Source organism: Cnephaeus nilssonii, assembly GCF_951640355.1.
Source record: "Cnephaeus nilssonii genome assembly, chromosome: 6".
NCBI lineage: Eukaryota > Metazoa > Chordata > Mammalia > Chiroptera > Vespertilionidae > Cnephaeus > Cnephaeus nilssonii.
This window is the reverse complement of record NC_137077.1, coordinates 93383273-93401501: the sequence shown is the minus strand read 5'-3', so window position 1 is coordinate 93401501 and position 18229 is coordinate 93383273. Positions and strand designations below refer to the sequence as shown.

Below are 18229 nucleotides of genomic sequence, written 5' to 3'. Positions count from 1 at the left end.
TTCCTCCTCTGGCCAACCAGCTGTCGGTCTGCATCTCACAGTCCTAGTCTGGCAGCCAATGATGGCAACTGCAGGCCCTGGCCCAGAGTGATGTGGATGGCCTGGAGCTTGAGGGCTGGCCCTCCTTGCATAGCAGACCTGGGAAGGCCTCAGGGAGATCCTGGGGGATGAACTGGCCAGAGGCTGTGAAACCCCGGTCTTTTTAAGCTCGCAGGCTCAGAACTCTCAGACCAGGTGGCATACCTGGGCTTCTTTGCCCTTATTCATACATTTATAGTGACAACTTCACTGCCCACTTACTCCTGCATCCAGATGGTGAGATTTCCTGGGACAGGACCTCATCTTGCCTACCCACCATTGTGTCTGTAAATCAAACTTGCTGCTGGGCTCACAGAGAAGGTGTAGTCGCCCTGTCACTGGCATACTCACTGCCAAGAAGCCAAGTGTGTAACTGGCCTCTATTGAAAGGCTTGAACAGGTTTCAGTCAACTGCTTCAAAATCTTGCAACCTCCACCCTGTGTCATAGCCAGACCCTCTGACCCTGGCAAAGGGGTCTATGGACCACTCCAGAGCAGAGAACTTTTTGCTCTAAGACCAAGAACACTTTTAGACTTGGAGGCACAGGGCGGTTCATGAACAAAACTAAGCTATTGTCAAGGTTGACCTTGGGCAGGTCATTGGCTTCAGATGCTCCCTGCGGGTCAGTATCTGGAGGAGCCCTTTACAGTATCTTCCAGTGTGACTAGGCTTGATACAAAGGTTACACCTACTGGCTCTACAGAGTGAGAATGACGTCCATGAGGGAAATTCTGACAGGCTTCCCATTTGGTCATCCTTCAAGTTGGCCAAGAGATCAAGGCCGTGGCCCTCCAATCTTAGTAGATCCCCTGGTTAATCTTTCTCTGCCAGGATGAGCTCTTAGAGTTTGCCCTATTGTCTCCTATAACCAGCCCCACAACCAGAGTTACGGCGGGAGGAGCTTTAGTTTTCAAGCGGAGTAATTACCATAGCTGCCCAGCAGTCATAGGCACTGTCAGTCACCTAGTCCCACACTTATGCCACATAACAAACCACCCCAAAGCCTTGTGGCTCAAGATAATAAGCATGTATGTAGCTCATGAGCCTACAGGTTAGGGAATTCATTGGGCTTGATGGGGTGGGGGGGTTCTGGTCTCTACTGGGCTCACTCTCATAGCCAGCACCCAGGCTATCAGCTGGGGTGATGGTGTAACTGGGCCAGGTGTGTCTCATCCGGCAGGCCATCCCAGACATGTTCTCAGTGGGCTGACAGAGGGGGAAGGCAACAAGTCCACATTGTGCAAGAGCTTTCCAAGCCTCTGCCGTCTCCCATTTGCCAGTGCCCCATCGGCAACAGCCCACACGTCTGAGCCCAGAGCCAGAGCGGGAGAGCAGCACAAGGTCACAGGGCAAACCCGGAGAACCCTCAACCCTATCCACCTACTGAAAGGGGTGTGAGCCAGTTTTCTAAGAAGCACTCAGTGCACGTAATGTTCTCGCCCCATTCACACTGTTTGTGTCCTGTGCTCTTTCCCACAAGGATTTCGCCAGGTCTCACTTCCCACTTATTGGGTGGAACTCTCTCATGTTTAAGTTCCAAGGCGTCCCATTCCTTCTGCCTGGCTCTTCTTCCTCCGCCTGACCTCTTCGGATTGGCAGCTGTCCAAATTGCTGCTCCGTTTTCCTCTCAGCCTCTCAGCTCTGGGCTCTGCAGCACATGGCCAGCCCATGTATCTTGTCCTACTCCCTGGGATATGGTTCAGGGACGTGCCCGGGGTTCCACCTGTTCTGAGAATGGGGACAAGATATCTACAAAAAGCTTAAGTCCTAGTTACACTGAAAAGTATATTTCCTTGACCTCGTAAATCCTTCAAAGTCTTATTTCTCTTTAATTTACCTTTTCCCCAAAAAAAGTTTTGAAGGTGTGATCCGTACCCACTGCTTCCATTCCTTACCACCACTTGCTCCCTGGTTCCCTATGAACTGAGAGTTACTCAGCTTCTTTTTGCCCTAAAAATTACTCTCTGAAAAATCAGCAGAATTAGTAATTCATGTGTGTTATTTTATTTAATCCTCAAAAAACCCCTATGAGATGGGCATCAAATATTATAAACAACATACATTTACATATGCTTACAAGGTGCAAGGCATTACTTTAAGCCCTTTCCATACATCAACCCTTTTAATTCTCACAACAATTCTGTTGTTAGCTGCAGGGGAATTAAATTACTTCCCTGGGTCATGCAAAAAAAACGGGGGACCAGGATTTGACCCAATATAGTCTGACTTTAGAGACCCATGCACTTAACCAGGGTTAAGTAATAAAATACATAGCCATAGCCTTGGGGCTAAAGTTTGATCCAAATTTGCTGGTAGAATACATAATTTTCTGAGTGTTATTAAAACTGAATACACACACACACACACACACACACACACACACACACACACACTCTATATTGAACTCTATCTGATGTTCTAAGTTAACTGCAAAAGCCTGCTTTTATAGGTCTGTGCACTAATAGCGCATCCTTTTTTTTCCTTTCTAGAATCTGTCCTCAAGAGTGCCGGTGCTCCAGGCCTGGTAAGAAGAGCTTGCAGCCCTCCCTCTCCTCTCCTACCCCACTTGGATTCTCTGTCAGTCCTACTTGGATTCTCAGACTGATAGCGTCATGCTTTTCTTGACTTTCAAGATATACCTTCTGTCAGGCCCTTTGGGTGACAACTTCCTTTTTGAAGGTAAGCCTCCTCTTACCATAATTTTAAGTGAAATTTATTCATCTGCAGTATTGCCACTAAATATTTTACTATTGGGGCCTACCATTTGTAAGCAAATTTGAGAATGATTTTATTTTGGAAACAAATGCAAATCAGTCAACTCACACCAATGGAAAACCAGACATGAGATTCTGATATTTTAAAGATTTTTTGTGATAAAACCCTGGGAGTGTTTTGAGTTTGTTTATTTATTGGATAAATATAAGGTTAGGGTTTAACACATTTCATATACATATATGTGTATCTGACATTTATGTCCTGTTATAAATTAAATTGTATTACCAACCACACTTCACAGCTGTGAGGTCAAAATGTCTTTTCTGATGGATAGAGAAAAATGTTGCAGAAGATACTTTTATTCATTTTAGCATTATCTACAGCCATGATTTACTTACTGGGCCTAACTAAAGATTAACCAGTAAAGAGTCTACAGAAGGTATTTAAGCATTGAATAAAATAGTCTTTGATTCCTTATTCTCCAACTAAAGTGGATGACAGTTTATGGACAGCTTTAATAGAGCTAGACAATGCAAAATTTAGGAATTTAAGCTTGAGATTACATGTACGTGCCAGAAACCCAAAGAGGTGTATCCATTAATAGTCATTGATGATAAGTGAAGTACAGCTTATTAACCATGTGTTTGGCTGGCTTGTTTAAGTTCAAAAAGAGGATTATGAATTGATTTGGTATACCATAGACCTTCTTTGACATTGACATTCATTTGCCATATACTATTGACCTGAAATAAAGAGGCTATTTTCCTATATTTTGCTTACTTGATGTATTTAAAAAAAATTTAGTGGTCTGTATTCGTGGAAAAATCACTTAATGACATTTGGGTTCCAAAGTTTTGCATATTTAAGTGATGGGCTGTCACATATCTTTATATCTTCAAAATCATTTAGTGAAAAGGTATTATGATAAACTATTAAAACTTACCTGGTCTTTTTAATACTGTTTTTAATATTTATGATGAAGAAGAAAACTTAGGGATCTCTTAATGGGTGGAGTTCAATGGATATATTTACAGTTTGAGTGATAATTAGGCAAACTGAGTGTGTTTCTAAAAAAGAAGAGTCTGGAAGCCATATGATTTTTATGAGAAAAACAATATGTGTTTTTATAACATAATATCTAATCACTACAAATTAGATAGTAGTAGAAAATCAATTTTACATGTTTTTTTGTTTTGTTTTGCTTTTTGGTAAACTCATTATTTAAAAATCTTTTATGTAGCAATAATTTATATATTTAATATACTTTTAAGCACATGTGCACAATGGTTATCAAATTTATCAAATAGCTTATTCTCTTTTTTCACTTGTGCATCCTTTACAATTAGAATCCATATCATTAATGAAAATGCTTCTCTGAGGACAGATTTCATTTAAAAACACAACTAGAGGAGGAAAACTCCATAGATGTTTGGAAATAGCTGTTGGAATCCTAGGCAGCTTAAATAGAAGTTATGCAGCAATGGAAGTTGAAGGGGAAGAAGGCATTCTATAGACAGGAAAAGCCTCTACTAAATAGACTATTAAAAAAATAACCTTTTGTTTTTAATTTATAGTTGACATACAACATTCTATTAGTTTTTGGTGTAGACTCCAGTGATTAGACATTATATAGCTTACTAAATGATCATCCTGATAAATCTTGTACCCATCTGACACTGTACATGGTTATTAGAATATTATTGACTATATTCTCTATGCTTTACTTTACATACCTATAACTGTTCTGTAACAACCAATTTGTCTTCTTAATCTCTCCACCTTTTTTCACCCATTCACAATCCCCCTCCCATCTGGCAACCATCAAAACCTTCTCTGTATCTATGATCTATTGTTTCTGTTCTGCTTGTTTGTTTATTTATTTATTTTAATTCAATTGTTGATATGTATTTTTGCTATTTTATTGTTCATACTTTTTATCTGTCCCCCCCCCCTTTCTTCTTAAAGAAGACCCTTTAACATTTCATATAATACTGATTTGGTGGTGATGAACTCTTTCAACTTCTTGTCTGGAAAGCTCTTTATCTGTCCTTTGATTCTAAATGATAGTTTTGCTGGGTAGAGTAATCTTGGTTGTAGGCCAGTGCTTTTCACCACTTTGAATATTTCTTGCCACTCCCTTGTGGCCTGCAAAGTTTCTGTTGAGAAATCCGTTGTGGCCTGCAAAGTTTCTGTTGAGAAATCCGTTGACAGTCTTATGGGAGCCCAGTACAAGTAGCAGCTATCTGCAGATCGCTCTGGAGCTTGTACCAGGTGGCCCCAGGCAGGGCACAGGAGATGGCTGACCTTGTACCTTCAGGTAGGGCCCAGAGCCAGTGCACCTGGTGGACAGCTTCAGATCACACTGGATTACAACCCTACCATCTCCACAAGCGACACACTCAAGGGGCAGACTTGGTGAGCACTAAAACCCCACTGAAGCAAGTCCTGCAAGTCAGGGTCAACTCCTGCACAGCAGTTCCTCAGCTGTAGTCTAAATAGACTTTTTATTTTTCCAAATGAGGTGGGGTTAACAACTGCAGGTATAGATGTCTGTACTGCCTCTTTTCTTGCCCTCCTGGAGCCAATGAGCCAATGGCGGAGGTTAAGATCCCCTTTGCTCCCACTTATCCCTGGAGTCCTTCTACAGAGTCTTCTGACCAGCCAGAAATCTTTTCTTGTGTCAGAATTCAGACACTTTATTGAAGCCTAAGCCCTCACTGTGCAATGAGCTGACTCCAGCTGCTCCCTTAGGAAGCCCACCTCAGAGCACGGAAAGCCACCAATAGTCAGAACTTGACCTCCTTCAGACAGTTTTTCCCTGTTGGCATGAAACTCCCAACCATAGTCCTGGTGACTTAAGAAATTTGGACCTCATTAAGAGCTATACTTTTGGGTTTAATGTTGTGGACATTTACTTTGTTTCTTGTTTTAAATTGTTCCATTTCAAACTTGAGCCTTTGATTGTATAGTTAAAATGCTTGAACTTTTTAACTTGTCTGTAATTGTGAAACCGACAATGAATGGGTCTGGGCTGCCTGTCACTATTTGAGCCAATACAGCAGAGATAGGGTTGAATTATGTATGAGTGTTTATTCCAATAAAGCCGGCAGTATGGGAGGGCAGCAGGTCATCAATGAAAATCTGTTCTACCCCTCCCCATAAGCCAGCTGCTTATATTGGGTAGAAGGACAAAGATTACATGGGAAAGTAGGAATTACAAACATAGGGAGGCAGGCAAGGTATAATGGTTACAGGTTACAGGCAATGTGGGCTGAGAGGTCACAAAGGGCGGGTGCCTTTGGGACTCCATTGTTTTGGCAACATGGTTGTTAATTTTTCCATGATGGTAGGCAGTTCTCCGATTAGGAGAATGGGCCACATTCTGAGGTTAACTCCCATGTCCCAGGGCGTACAACTCCCAGCCAAGTCAGAATATGCTTCTTTAATCAGAACAGAACAATCACAGTTAACAGAGCATAATTAATATTTTTTATAACCACAGCTAGTCCCTACTATTCTATTTCTGCCCCTAACAATGCTGTTGTTCCAAATTATGAAAAAAACAAAAATGTATACTAACTATATATTGTCACTGAGTTCCCAGATATATTCACTCTCATGCACTGCAAAAATATGTGACTTTTTGAAAACTTACTTTTTAACCTTAATCAAATATCTTAACATTTCAGTTAAAATATATTAATACATTTAAAAAATAGTTTTACAGTCATTTGAGATGGAAACCATTGACCTAAATTTCACATAACTGCTTATTTTTATTCTTGGCATAAACATGACACAAAATAAGATTTATCATTTAGTGATATATAACTCATAACATCAAAACTAAAATTGATTCAGAACCACTTCAAATTTAAGTTCTAAAATAAATTGAAATTCTGGTTTGACTCTTAACGCTTTATAGCCAGTAAGTCCAATTTCCCTCTGAGACCATGAGAGGGAGCTGTTGAATCTTGAAATAAATGCATTTTAATTTCAACAAACCTTTGGGTAAACTATTTAGATAATCTGGCCTATAAAATATAATGCAATGTGATAAGCAGTAGCGTAGGTTTTTACTTCTATTCCAACAGAAGTTATGCATATAACTAAGAGATACTGTAGTTAAATTCAATGAATACATTTGAGTGCGTATTATTTACAAGTCTTTTTCTTCTAACAGGGGATATAAAGATAAATAACACCTATGGCCCATAAACATGTATGTATGTATGTGTGTATGTACATTTGCATTACAAAATAGACATAACACATAAGCACCATAAGGAAAAAGACAAAATACTTTGGAGTTTCCAAAGAGAGAGATGGCACTGGGAAAGGCAGGGTGGAGGAGGTGACATTTAAGAATGGAAATGGAGGACTCTGGGAGTGTGACAGATGGAGTTGGGGAAGTGCTCTAAACGCAGAGCACAGTGGCCTAAGGCAGTTTGGAGAACCCTGAAGCACCTGGGCTGCTTGTGCATGGTTGCATAAAGGTGATTGAGAGAAGGTCAGGTGGAATCCTGCAGGTTTGGCTGCATTGGAATCCTGCCTAAATGCTGGAGGACTTACTTGCACCTAATTGCTTTGAAAATCAAAGTCTGGCCAAAGGACCCCCCTACTCCCTGTAATTGCAGAAGTGGGAGTGGGAAGCACATCCTCTACTGGCTATGGTTTCCTCTACCACCTCTGACAGTGTGAGGCCTCAAACTCCGAGAACATCCTCGTAGTGTCTAGATCAGTGGGTCTAGATTTACATAAAATACTACAGCCATCGCTGTGCATTATGCACCAAATATCTATTGAGTACATACCAGGCATAAGTTCCTAGAAAATCTTAATATTTTTAAATTATAGTACTCTGAACCTGATAAAGCATTTGAAAAATGTTCAAAAATAGTTCTAAATGATCTTCTTTTAAAAATAATTAAAGTTAGATGCTTTTATTATGCTTACTCAGACAGAAATGACTACTTCTTAGAGTACTTGAGGTAACTTTATTTAAAGCTAAAACAAAACAGAAACTACTACAGGAAGTGGGATGGATTTAGCTCTGAGTTTTCTGGAAGCCAGTGTGGGCAGCACTGTGGTCCACGTGGCTTTCTGGAAATTAATTTCTCTGGAGAGTAGAGATGACATGATCCTGATACTATGCTTTTTAAATAGCTAATTTAAAGATAAAATTAGGGAATAATGAGGAATGTTTCATAGTACAATAGGTAGAATCCTCCCCACCCTCCAATGTTCATGTCCTAATCCTGGAACATGTGAACATATTACTTTATATGGCAAAGAGGAATTAAGAGAATTTATCAACTGATCCCAAAACAAGGAGATGAGGCGGGATTATTCTGTGCATCCAGTGAAATTACCAGGGTCCTTAAAAGTGGGAAGAGGGAGGCAGAAGAGTGGGTCAGAGTGACGGGATATGAGGAGCTGGCTTTGACGGTGGAGGAGGGGCCAGGATCCCAGGAATAGGGGAAAGGCAAGGAAATGGAGTCTCCTCCGGAAAGGACTGCGTCCTGCTGACACCCGGGTTTTACCCAGGAAGCCCCCTGCTGGGCTTTGGGCCTGCAGAGCTGCAGGTAATAAATCTGTGTTTTCAGTCCACTGTGTGGTGATTGGTTACAGCAGCATTAGGAACTACATAGACCCTTTCTAATATCAGAGCCAGTTCACACTATCATTCCCCAATATCTGTAGTGAAGTCAGCCCATGTTGGTATATGGGAGTTGTGAGCTTTGATAACCAGAATTGAAGGGATCAAAACTGCCAGCGTGCTGGGAGGTTTCTGAATCGTGTGCCATAGAACTTTATGAATCAGAGTTGAGTTCTCATTGAGAGCAATCCAGTTCCACACACATTGGTGGGAGGGTGGCTAAGGGAGAGTGATCAGATAGACCTGGGGCTGGACTCCATCCAGGTTTCTGTAATTTGATGACCCATTTGTTGTCCTAAGATTTTGCACACTTCTAGGACTTTGAAAGAAAAATGAAGTATGAAGATTTCCAGACCTTGATAGGTACTTAAATACTTATTGAGTGGCCCTAGCCGGTTTGGCTCAGTGGATAGAGTGTCGGCCTGCGGACTGAAAGGTCCCAGGTTTGATTCCGGTCAAGGGCATGTACCTTGGTTGCGGGCACATCCCCAGTAGGGGGTATGCAGGAGGCAGCTGATTGATGTTTCTCTCTCATCGATGTTTCTAGCTCTCTATCCCTCTCCCTTCCTCTCTGTAAAAAATCAATAAAATATATTTTTAAAAATACTTATTGAGTGAATGAGTGGATGGATGGATTAATGAGAAGAATGAAGCGATCAAGACAAATCATGCTACTGGTTAAAGAAGAAGTATCCCTGCATTCTCCAGCTGTGGCAGTCACAAGACTAGCCACAGACATGAGGAGGACCCTACCTATAAAGTGTTAGATACCTCTAAGCCCCATGCCACTAGGGACCTTCTGGTGACTTCCTTAAAACAGTGGATACAACAACTGTTATTCCTGTTATTAGGTACTAGTGCTTCCTAGGTGCCATACAGTAAATACCTGAAGTTTCCCGCATGTTACTTCATGATTGCACACCTGTCTTTTATCAAAAGATAGATCGAGTTTGGGTAAGATGGAATTATTTTATCCTTAAATGTTTGGTAAAGTGTCTTATAAAACTATGTAGAAATTGACTTGGAATGACTGATTTACTTTTTCTAATGGTTGTGAGTATTCTGTTCCTTTTTTTTTCTTCCTTCCTTTCTTTCTTTCTTTCTTTCTTTCTTTCTTTCTTTCTTTCTTTCTTTCTTTCTTTCTTTCTTTCTTTCTTTCTTTCTTTTTTTCAGAGAAGAAAGGAGAGAGAGAGACAGAAACATCAATGATGAGAGAGAATCATTGATTGGCTGCCTCCTGCATGCCCCACATTGGGGATCGAGCCTGTAACCTGGGCATGTGCTCTGGCCAGGAATCCAACGGCAAACTCTTGGTTCCCAGGTCAATGCTCAGCCACTGGCCGGGCGGTATTCTGTTTCTTTTAAAATAAATTTTCTATTATTTTTATAAGAATGTGTGTATTTTGTTTGTGTTCCAATACATAGTCCAAAATTGATTATAATATAGTCTTATCTTTTAGATCTGTGTTACATTACTACTGTCACATTATTTTTCCTTCCTGATATTTTGTTTTGCCTATTTTTCTTGATTTAAATCTTGCTAGAGATTTATTAATTTTATTAGTATTTTTCAAAGAATCAACTTTCAACTTTGTTATTTCTATGTTGTGTCTTTGTTTTCTATTTTATTAATTTAGGTCTGATCTTATTTCCTCTTTTCTACATTCTTGAGTTTATTGGATATATGTGTGTGTGTGTATTTCAGAGAGGAAGGGAGAAGGAGAAAGCAACAGAAACATCAATGATGAGAGAGAATCATTGATCAGCTGCCTTCTGCATGCTCCACACTGGGGATCAAGCCCACAACCCTGACATGTGCCCAGATTGGGAATCGAATTGTGACTTCCTGGTTCATAGGTCAACACTCAACCACTGAGCCATGCAGGCCGGGTGGGTTCCTTTTTTTATTTTTATGTGTTAATGCCCAGTTCATTAATAATTGTAAGCAATTAAGCCTCTTTCTGGCTACGTGGCCTTGGTCAGGTAACTTAACTTCTCTGTGCTTTAGTTTCATATCCTTAGAATGTGGGCGATAATAGTAGCATAGAGTTGTTGGGAAGATTTAATAAATTAATATGTAAGGAACTTAGAATAATACCTGGTGCTGAGTAAACACTTAGATAAGTGCTCTCCCCACCTTCTCCTTTCTCTTTCTCTTCTTTTCCTCAACTTCTTAAATATCATTTAGCTGTTGACACCTAAACACTGATAAAAAGTATTTTTGTTATTATTCAGTTTTAGTTGTTTCTAATTTCTATTATCCTTATTGTTTGATTCATGAATTATTTAAATTTTAAAAATAATTTCTAGATGTATAAATTATTTAAAAATTGATTTTTTACTTAGTTACATTGTGGTCAGAAAACATGATCATTTTGATATCAATTTAAAAAATTTTTTTGAGATCTGATTTATTGTCTAATATGTGCTTTAGTAAATATTATTTGGTTTTTTATTTATTTATTTATTTATTTTTTTAATTTCTTTATTGATTAAGGTGTCACATATTTGTCCTCATCCCCCCATTCCCATCCCACACCCCTCCCCATGGATGCCCCAACCCCCTGTTGAACTTAACCATTGGTTAGGCTCTTATGCATGCACACAAGACCTTTGGTTGATCTCTCCCTTCTCCCCCCACCCTCCCCTATCCTCCCTCTGAGGCCCGATAGTCCGATCGATGCCTCCTTGTTTCTGGTTCTGTTCTTGTTCATCAGTCCATGTTGTTCATCATTTCCCCTAGATGTGCGAAATCATGTGTCACTAGAGATATACTTATAAGAATTGAATGTGCGACGAGCAATAATAGTTATGCTGACAGGCAAATGAATCAGTCTGTAGTGAGTTTCTTTCTGGACCCACAGTTCTTTTGAGACCCAATATCAATGTCCACCAGTTCCTTATGAGTACATGTCGGCACTGACCCCTCAGCTCTGGATGGTGGACAAATGGTGGTAATGCAGGTCCGACTCCCTCTGGTTTGGTCTCGGCCGGACCCAGGGGCATGGCTTCACCCGGATCCAGGGGCCCACGGCCTCACCCGGACCCGGGGCCAGGTTCACCCGGATCCAGGGGCCCACGGCCTCACCCGGACCCGGGGCCAGGCTCACCCGGATCCAGGGGCCCACGGCCTCACCCGGACCCGGGGGCCAGGCTCACCCGGATCCAGGGGTCCACGTCCTCACCCAGACCCGGGGCCAGGCTCACCCGGATCCAGGGGCCCACGGCCTCACCCGGACCCGGGGGCCAGGCTCACCCGGATCCAGAGGCCCACGGCCACACCCGGACCCGGGACCCAGGCTCACCCGGATCCAGGGGCCCACGGCCTCACCCGGACCCGGGGGCAGGCTCACCCGGATCCTGGGGCCCACGGCCTCACCCGGACCCGGGACTATTTGTTTTGTTTTTAAACATCACAAGTTAGACTATTATTATTACATTATACTATTAATGTTTGTTTGGATTTATTCACATAGTTACCACTTTCTTTGCTCATCTTTTTTTTTTTTTTTTTAATTTGGACTTTTTTTTTCCGTACTGTAGTAAATTCTTCCAAGTCTTTTAGAGAGGGTCTCTTGTTGTTATACTGCTCCCAATTTACCTGATTGTATCTATTTATCAGATTATGTCTATTTTTTGGCCATCATTCTTTTTTCTTTTTCTTTTTAAATTTTTATTAGTTTATTTGAGCCAAACTGATGACATATGCTGGAAAGCAAGATTTCAAATGCTCCCTTTTAAAATTTTAACTTTAATTTTTTTCTTGCCATCATTTTTGAAAGATACTTTTGTTGGGTGCATAATTCTAGATTGATAGTTATGTTTCTCCTAGTACTTTAGAGATAATATTCTTCTGACTTCCATGGTTGCAGTTGTGAAGTATGATGAGTGTCTAATTAGGTATAAAATAATAATATTTCTCTTTTTTTTTTCTTTAGCTGCTTTTAAATTTTTTCTTTGCCTTTGGCATTCTTCAGTTTTTTTAGTAATGTGTCTAGGAATACATTTTTCTTTAAAGTAATCTTGCTTGGTATTCTTTATGCTTCTTAATTCTGAGGATTAATACCTACTCCTAGTTTGGAAAAATTTGAATTTCCTCTCCTTTATTCACTTTACTATCTCTTTATGAAATTTCAATTGAATGTTTGTTGGTTCTTACTCAATCTTCAGTTTTCTTTACATTTTTCTGTCTCTTTGTGTTGGAGTCTGGCTTCTAGGCCATTAATTCTTTATTCAATTAGGTATAATTTTCTATTTAACAGTTGCTTTGAGTTTTTCATTTTAATAATTATATTTTTCTGTTTATTAAGTTTGCTTTTTAATGTTTCTGGTCATTTAAAAAATTCTTCTTACTTATAGTTTCCATTTCCTCTTTCGTTTCTCTTAACATGAACACTTTATTTTCTATATCTGATAATTACAATATCTAAAGTCCTTATGAGTCTGATCCATTATTTCCACCCTTACTCGCACCCCCTCAGTGGCTCTTTTTATTTCTTGTTTGTTTTTTATTGTAAGCTTATATTTATTTGAATGTAAAGATGCATTTTTACAGGAAGTACTTTGTTTGTTTTTACCAGGCACTAGGGACAATATAATTTTGGACCTATTTAATATAAATATTTTAGCTTACAAATTTTTTGGCAGATAATGTGAATTCAGGACCCAATTCTGTGTTAGGGCTGGCTAATAACCATGGATTCTCAAGGAGTAGGGTTGCCATAAAAATACAGAATGCTCAGTTAAATTTATTTCAAATAAACAATGAATACTTTTTTTTGGTATAAATAGGTTTTTATGTCAAATTCAAATTTAGTATAAGTAGGTTATTTATATAAAATTCAAATATATATTCCCCTCACCCTGTATTTTTACTTGCTAAATATGACAGCTCCAGGGGAGACTATTTTTCCTTCTACTAAAAGCTAAGACAGATACCTTTCCTTGTCTGCAGCTTGGATAGGGTGTTTATGTTTTCCTCGTGTTTAACACTTCTCTAAGGGCATAGCCTTGCATGTGTCCTACCTTTCTGTGATGGTCTCCGGTTTTCCTCCTGCCTAATCTTTGCCCATGTTTCCATTGAGATTTAAAGCTCTAGGCCAGCTAGGACTGGAAGATGCCTCAAGGCTAGCTGAATGTTCAATGATCTGTTATTTCCCTAGATGTATCCTACAGCTTTATTCCTGATTTTGGAGAAATGCTTTACCCTCTTGCTACCTTAACCATACATTTTTAAAAAATATTGAATCTGTGGTGGGAGAGTTTTTAAATCTACAGTCCACTATATGGCCAGCTGTAGAAGATTTAAATTTCTAGGTAGATTATCCCTTTCAATCCTCACAACCTAATGAAATGGATATTATTATTATCTCAATTTCACAGAGAAAATTGAGATTTAGGAAGGTTAAACAATTCTCTTAAATTCACAAAGTAATAACCCAATTTAATCCTAGCTATTCAATCTCCAAAGCCTATATTTTCACCCAATTTGCTACATTCTTTTTATATCTCAATACCTTTCACCATTCAAAATAGCAAAAAGTGATAAAGTTTATTTTTATTTAGTTGTGATTTACTTATTTATTTATGCCACAATTATAACTACTGTCTGTGGGGAATGCCTTTGGTGGATGACTTTGGCACTAGTACTGGAACGGGTCTGCAATTCAGCAGCAGCAGTGTCTTGAAGGATTTAGCACAGTCCAAGGTCTTGTCCTTAGGTTTACTGGTTCAGATACTTGATTATATGAGGTTATGTAGAGTTAATCTGACTCTAGTGTACTGATCCAAGCTAACAAATCTCATAGAACCCAATTCCAATATATCAATTTGCTGTGGAAGGTAGTCCATTTCAGTGACCAGAATACTTGTATCTATTCTCCAGAGCCTTTCCAGATATCAAGACATTGGGAAAACACATCTGTGACCAGACGTGTGCTTGGCAAACTTTGAATTAGAACACGGATAATTAAATACCCTAAGAAAATTAAATGGCCTGCAGGCTATGGAACATCTGATAAAATTATTTCTAATAATCAAGACTTCTGCCATAAAACAAGTCAAATGATGAATATATACTGAGTATATACTATATACAGTCACCATACCAGGCACTGGCAGATGATGCAAAGATGAATAAGACAGTGACCTGCCCTTGAGGAGCTAATAATCTTGGTTCTTCTCTCTCCCTTAAGCACTGTTCAATCAACAATTGAAAAATCTCTTTTTCATACCTATGTGCAAAGTTCTTCCTTTCATTTCAGACCTGAAAAAATGGGCTTTAGTCACCTGGCTAGACTTCTGGGTTTCCAAGGTGTTCTCAGTAATGTCTTTACATGCTATCTTTTAGACAAGTTGCTTCTTTAGATCACTCTTTTCCATTTTTAGATAATTTGTAATCCATGGTTGTCCTCTGTGGGCTGAGTACTCAGGAGGTTGCTGTTTCTTTTTTGTTTAATCCTCACCCAAGGATAATTTTCCATTGATTTTTAGGGAGAGTGGAAGAGAGAGGGAAAAACAGAGAGAAACATCGATGTGAGAGAAACACATCACAACCATTGGTTGCCTCCTGCACGTGCCCTGACCAGGGCCTGGGCCATGGAGGAGCCTGCAACCGAGGCACGTGCCCTTGACCAGAATCGAACCTGGGACCCTTTGGTCCGCAGGCCGACGCTCTATCCACTGAGCCAAACCAGCCAGGGCATGTTTCTTAACAATTAATTACTCATATGGCACTAGAAGGAAGTGGAACGCTGTTGGAATCAGTCCACCTATGCATCTGCCAGAGATTTCCCAATAAATGATTACAAATATCTTGGATCTCCTCTTGTTTTTGTTCACAGGGGCAGCTGACTGTGAGGAAAGGCTGTTTGCTTATTTCTGTCGTAATGGAGAGTATGGAGGGAGGCCTTGCTTACAAATAAGGCATTAGAATTTCAGGAGCATGAGAAAACCTAGTTCATTAGAAGATTAACTTCAAAATCACTTTACACTTTAGAGTTAAGTTTGCCTCCAAACATAAGCAAACTTTTAAAGAGGAGTAAACCTAAATGCAGTCACATATCATGGTGGCCCTGCCCTAGAGGGTCACCAAGGTTCAGGGTCTGATTTTCAGCCTTACAATTCAGATGAGTTGAGTCAGTGAGCCTGACACATTAAGATTAACTTGGTTTTCGGAGTCAACAAAACTGGGAATACTGGGACATTTGTGGTAGCCCCGTCCAGGCAGTGTTTGACTTATTTATTTGTTTGATTCAGTTTGGGTAGGTTGGAAATGTTAGCTAATATAAAAAGAAATTCACATTTTTATGTAGATAAATAAGACATGAATTTAACTTAGAAAAGATATTAATTTAACTTAGAAAAGATCTTAGGGGCCTGCAGCAAGTCCTTTGATGTTAGGTAGTGAATGGAAGTCCCCTGGACCGCAGGGTTTGACTTACCATTTGGGAGCAGGACCACTCACCTAACCTCTGTACTATGTCTGAAGCCACCAAACTGAACACAACTGCTCAATAGAATTTCAAAAATCTAATAAAACTGAAGGTTAAAAGCAGTGAATTTGAGAGATATGTAAAAAGCAGCTCCTTCATATTTGTTTTTTTTTTTATTGGGCCAGAAGGGTACATGATTTTCCCTCTCTTATTATCAATGACTGGATCATCATAGTATCAGAGGTAAACTCAGTTCCATTAATGAGTATGCTAATTTGATCTGTGTACAGAAGCCTTTCTGGCACCTTCCCCGGCCCAAAGTTTTCTGCTAACTTCCTGGTTTCAACTGAGACTAGAAGTTGAGTATTGTAATTATCTCTGACATGAAAGAAGGGACTAAGCACAAACTGGACACAAAGCAGGTTCCAGCTTTAGTTTCATGGGGCTCTTTAGGCTCTGGATACCTGGCCCAGCCTGCAGTGGAAGCCAGTGCAGCAGTGAGGAGCTGTGGGTGCTTGGTACTCTCCGTGGGCTCACACTGAGTGAAGCGAAGCTGTTTAGGGTATTGCTTAGTGTGTCAATGGAGAAAATCACTTTGCCCTGGCTGTGTTTCCATCTATCACATCAAGGAAAGCCCTACAGTTCAACCAATGTGATCACCTTAGGAAGTCAGAGCCAGGAGAAATGTGTGAAAGTGAAATCAGGAGACTTGTGTACTGCAGTTTTTGGAGTCACCCATTTACTTTTATCATTTACCAAGAAGAGTCTTTTCATTAAACAGAAACTGAAAGAAGGCAATGGGGAGTTTGCTCTCACCAAGTTCTTAATTATGAAAGAGGGAATAGTTTACTCCGAGATTCTGAGAATTCCACAATATTCCTTTAATTTTTGTGGATGAGCTTCCAATATTTAATTGATTCATAGATGGTGACTTCCCCAACCCACAGAGAAATTCCTTTAAGGAATCATGAGACCATCAACATTCAGCAGCTGTTTAAAAGACTGTGTAGATTTCTGTAATGATACTGGGAAATTCTTGGGCTTATGGTCTTGGGCAAGATGGGAACTCAAGAGGGAGAAAAGTAAATAGTATAACAATCTAAATTTCAAACCCAAGGGAACCTTGTTTATATAACCTACTAATCTGTTCCTGTTAATATAGTTACTGCAGAGTGGCAGAGTTCAGAAAAAAAAAAAAAAGTGAATATCCTTTATGCTTCTGACCAAATATAACATAGGAAACAAAATTCTCTATAAAATTGCTTGGATTCAATTGTTTCTTGCTAATGTTTACTGCAGAATCTGTAGCACTCATTATTGGTCAATGTTGAATGAACTCTGACAGGTCTTGATAGATAAAGTGATTTGGAATTCTGGTCCACTTCTCCATCAATTCAGGCACTCTCTCCCCAAAGGATATTCTTCAGCCACCTGGTTTAGTTTTGGCCATGGAGACTTGAAACAGAGTTGGAACCTTAGAAGCATGGAGTCCTGGCACACAGCCTAACTTAGAAGAAAAAAGAAACAGACATGAGGAAAAACATGCCAGAGAATAAGACTAATGGGACTCATGTCATTGACTTGTATTTAGTTCATATAAGACAGGGGTTCTCAAATTTATTGGTCACAGGCCCCTTTTTGCTCACAAAAACTGAGGATCTTGAAGAGCTTTTATGATGGGCTCGATGACTAATATTTATAAAATTAAAAAATAAAATTGAGAAGTTCTAAAATGCTTATTTTATTTAAAAAGCACAGTAGTAATCCCATTACATAAATAATACATATTTACGAAAATAGGTTTATTTTCCCAAATAAAACAAATATGAGTAATAAGAGTGGCATTGTTTTGGAACTTTGTAAATCTCTTTAGTGTCTGGCTTAATAGAAGACATCTGGATTCTCATCTCTACTTTTGCATTGAATCTGAACCTACTATAGTATGTTGTCTTAGTTGAAGTGAGGAAATCTGGCCTCACACTGATATGTAGGAGGACAAAGGAGGAGCATTTAAACAGCCTTTTCAGATAATGATGGCTTTGCGTTTCTTGACAAGCATTACTGTGTGTGTGTGTGTGTGTGTGTGTGTGTGTGTGTGTGTGTGTTTGTGTGTGTGTTTTAGAGAAAGAGGAAGGGAAAGAGCGAGAGAGAAAGAAACATCAATCAGTAGCCTCCTATACACACCCATGCCCAGGGACCCAACCCGCAACCTGGGCATGTGCCTTGACCAGGAATCGAACCAGTGACCTTTAAGTGCACAGGATGATGTTCAACCAACTGAGCAACTGAGCCACACTGGCCAGAATGACAAGCATTGTTTCTTAAAAGTGAGTCGCGATGTGG

General features: G+C 39.7%; 1 protein-coding gene across 2 annotated transcripts in view; it reads left to right on the top strand.

Annotated features, from left to right (window-relative positions):
* SPATA13 (spermatogenesis associated 13) overlaps positions 1-18229 on the top strand; it is a 366978-nt gene that overhangs the window by 23427 nt on the left and 325322 nt on the right. For both annotated transcript variants that reach the window (XM_079774091.1, XM_079774093.1), the window contains exon 2: positions 2569-2758. The gene's annotated coding sequence lies outside the window, so the exon portion shown is untranslated. The remainder of the gene's footprint in view (positions 1-2568; positions 2759-18229) is intronic.